Below are 4,144 nucleotides of genomic sequence, written 5' to 3'. Positions count from 1 at the left end.
ACATCCTCTTCTGAATCCAGCTTGCATTTCTGGAAGTTCTCTGTCAATATACTGCTGCAACCATTTTTGAATTATCTTCAGTAAGATTTTACTTGCATGCAATATTAATGATATTGTTCAATAATTTCCACACTCTGTGGGATCACCTTTCTTTGGAATGGGTACAAATATGGATCTCTTTCAGTCAGTTGTCCAGGTAGCTGTCTTCCAGATCTCTTGGCATAGCCAAGTGAGTACCTCCAATGCAGCATCCGTTCGTTGAAACATCTCTATAGGTATTCCATCAATTCCTGGAGCCTTGTTCTTCCAGTTCCTTCAGTGCAGCTTCAACTTCTTCCCTCAATACTATTGGTTCTTAATGAACATCGACCAATTCTTTTTGCTACAATGACTCTGTGTATTCCTTCCATCTTCTTTTAATGTTTCCTTCATCATTCAATATTTTGCTCATAGAATCTTTCAATATTGCAACTCGAGACTTAACATTTTTCTTCATTTATCTCAGCTTGAGAAATGCCAAGCGTGTTCTTCCCTTTTGGTTTTCTAACTCCAGGTCTTTACACATTTCATTTTAGTAATTGGCTGTCTGGTCAAGCTGCTCTTTGAAATCTTCTGTTCAGCTCTTTTATCATGTCATTTCTTCCATTTGCTTTACCTACTCTCCACTCAAAGGCAAGTTTCAGAGTCTCTTCTGATATACATTTTAGTCTTTTCTTCCTTTGTTGTCTTTTTAATGACTTCGTGCTTTCTTCATGGATGATGTTCTTGATGTCATCCCACAGTTCCTCTGGTTTTTGGTCACTGGTGCCCAATGCACCAAATCTACTCTTTGAATGGTCTCTAAATTCAGAAGGTCATATTATCAAGGTCATAATATGGCTCTCATGGACTTGTTTTAATTGTCTTCAACTTCAACTTGAACTTGTATATGAGCAGTTGATGGTCTGTTCCACAATCAGCTCCTGGCCTTATTTTGGCCGAAGATATTGAACTTTCCCATTGCCTTTTGCCACAGATGTAGTCAATCTGATTCTTGTGTATTCCATCTGGTGAAGTCCACGTGTCTAGCCATCACTTATGTTGTTGAAAAAATGTATTTGCGATGAATAAGTCATTGGTCTTGCAAAATTCTCTCATGCAATCTCCAGCATTATTTCTATCACCAAGGCCATATTTTCCAACTATCAGTAACTCTTCTTTGTTTCCAACTTTTGCATTCTAGTCACCAGTGATTGTGCACATCTTGATTGCATGTTCAGTCAATTTCAGACTGCAAAAGTTGTTAGAAATCTTCAGTTTCCTGATCTTTGGCTTTGGTGGTTGGTGTGTAAATTTGAATAATAGTAGTATTAACTGGTCTTCCTTATAGGTGTATGAATATTATCATATCACTGACAGTGTTGTACTTCAGGACAGATCTTGAAACACTTTGTGGTGATGAATGCCACACCATTCCTCTTTAATTTGTTATTCCTGACATAGGAGATCATGCGGTTGTCTGATTCAAAATGGCCAAAACCAGTCCATTTTCAGCTCACTAATGCCTAGGATATCGATCTTCATGTGTTCCATTTCATTTCTGACAACTTCCAATTCTTCTAGATACATACTTCATACATTCCAAGTTCCAGTTATTAGTGGATGTTTGTATCTGTTTCTACACATTTTGAGTCATGCCACATTAGCCAGTGGAGGCCCCCAAAACTTTACCCTATCCATATCATTAAGGTTGGCTTTACTCTGAGGAGGCAGCTCTTCCCCAGTCAAATTTTAAGTAGTTTCTGACCTGATGGGCTCATCTTCCAGCACCATATGAAACAATGTTTCAGGGCTATTCATAAAGTTTTCCAGTATTACATCAAACAGTGTTTCACTGCTATTCATAAGGTTTTCACTGGCCAATTGTTTGAGAAGTGGATGGCCTCCTCCATCCTCTGTCTCTTTCTTAGCCTGCTGAAACTCCATTGACACCTGTCTACTATGGGTAACCCTGCTGGCATTTTGCAATACGATAGTATAGCCTCCAGCCTCACAGCAACATGTAGGCCACCACAGAATGACAAACTGACAGAAAAGTTCATCTCCCTTAGTTATTCCTAACCTTTCTGCATCTGCCTACCTTGGGCAATGGCCTTAAAATAGAGCTGCCCACTGGCAAAGAGCAGCCTTTAAGCTCCGGCCTGCCTACCACAGGCCACAGCCTTAAAATAGAGCCACTCCCATGAGAAAGGCAGCCTCCAAGCCCCAGGCCCACCTATCTCAGCCCGGCCTTAATAAAGAGCAGATCCCAAGCAAAAAGCAGCCCCTAGCCCCGGGCCTGCCTATCTCAGCCCCCAGCCTTAATATAGAGCCATCTCCAAGTGAAAAGCATCCTTCAAGCCCTGAACCTGCCTGCCTCAGGATCCAGCCTTAATAAAGAGCCACATCCAAGTGAAAAACATCCTCCAAGCCCCAGGGCCATTATTTAGTCATAGAGAAATGGAATTACGATCATGCTACTATGTAGATGAACTTTGAAAATGTTATGTTGCATGAAATAAGCCAGACACAAAAGGACAAATATTGTATGATATCACTTATATGAAATATCTAGAATAAGTAAATGCATAGAGACAAAAGTTTATTCATTGTCACCAGGGGCTGATGGGCTGGGGGACTACTGCTTAAAGGGCACTGAGTTTCTGCTTGGGGGGATGAAAAACTTTTGGGAATAGATAATGATGATGGTAGCACAGCATGGTGTCTATAATTAATAATTAATGACACTGAATTGTACATTTAAACATAGCACAATGTTTGCTATATATATTTTACCACAATGAAATTAAAGAAGCAGCAGCAGCAGCAGCAGCTCTTACAAACTTCAGGCGAGAATGACATGATGGAAGGGATGGTTTAGGAACAGAAAATTGTCAGCATAACCCAGGAGGAATTTTGAGAAAGTATGGCCTGACTCACATTATGAAGCCATTTCTCCAATAAGGAGGTAAAATGTAATAAACACCTGGACTCTGTTGGTGGTAATTTTCCTAGAGACAAAGGGGTCATTACAAGAGGTAGTTTGAAAAGAAAGGAACATTTATCAAGTGTTGTGGCTCTGTACTTTACAGACATTATTTTGCTTAATCTTTGTAACAGCACTTCTAAATAGGTGTTGTTATTCCAATAGAGAAAATTGAGACTTGATGACTTATTATGTGGCTTACTCAAGGTCAGACAGTGGAGCCAGGGTTAGATTGAATGGGTGATGGAGTGGGATGGGTCTTTTTAAAAAAATTTTTTTTTTGCAATACTGTATTTCTACTGATTTTTTTTTTTTCTAAGTCTGGGAGCCTAATATTGGTTTATGGATACATGTGTATCAAAGATAAATGCTGAGTAGGTCAACCAGCAAACAGAAAATAATGACCAGTTTTGTTTCAGCTTTGGATTTTCATCCTTAAAACTAAGGATAATAGTTTTTAAATAATAAAGGACAGTCCAAAAAAGACTGATGAGCAGTGGTAGTTCAGTGATCTCCTTGTGGGAGACCCAAGTTTCATTCTCAGCCAGTGCAACTCTTGCATAGGCACCTGCTATCTGTCAGTGGAGGCTTACATGTTACTATGATGTTGAATAGGTTTTAGTGGTACCTCCAGACTAAGACAGATTAGGAAGAAAGCCCAGGCAATCTGCTTCTAAAAATCAGCCAGTGAAAGCCCTAAGGATCACAACAGTCCAGTCTGCATCTGATCATGAGGATGGCCTAGGACTGGACAGTGTGCATGAGTGTGAGCCAACTTGGTGGCAGCTAACAACAAGAATAAAGATTGATAATGAGAAGTTACAGACTCATTAAGGCAAGCACCTTTCTCTAAGTTTGTTCTCAATATGTTCCTTTGGCTAGTAGCTGTGACATTGTACTGCAGAGTAGCTACAATCAGAGATCCCCAGAGCAAAGAGAGGCTAGCCAGTGTGCATTCTAAGCAATATACCAGTGCAATCCACTTGGGCAATTTGGAAGCATAAAATAAACCACAGCGTCAGGGTGAGAGAGAAAAATGGACTGCGATTAGAAAAGACAGCTTAAGTTTTAGATTCAGATTTTTAAAAGTGGAAAACTCCTTTTATAAAGAAAAACAGAAGCCTGCAGTCTCTTGTCACT

The sequence above is a fragment of the Orycteropus afer genome, unplaced genomic scaffold, assembly GCF_000298275.1.
Source record: "Orycteropus afer afer isolate SDZICR_OR568_19922 unplaced genomic scaffold, OryAfe1.0 scaffold00012, whole genome shotgun sequence".
NCBI lineage: Eukaryota > Metazoa > Chordata > Mammalia > Tubulidentata > Orycteropodidae > Orycteropus > Orycteropus afer.
This window is presented reverse-complemented; position numbering follows the sequence as displayed.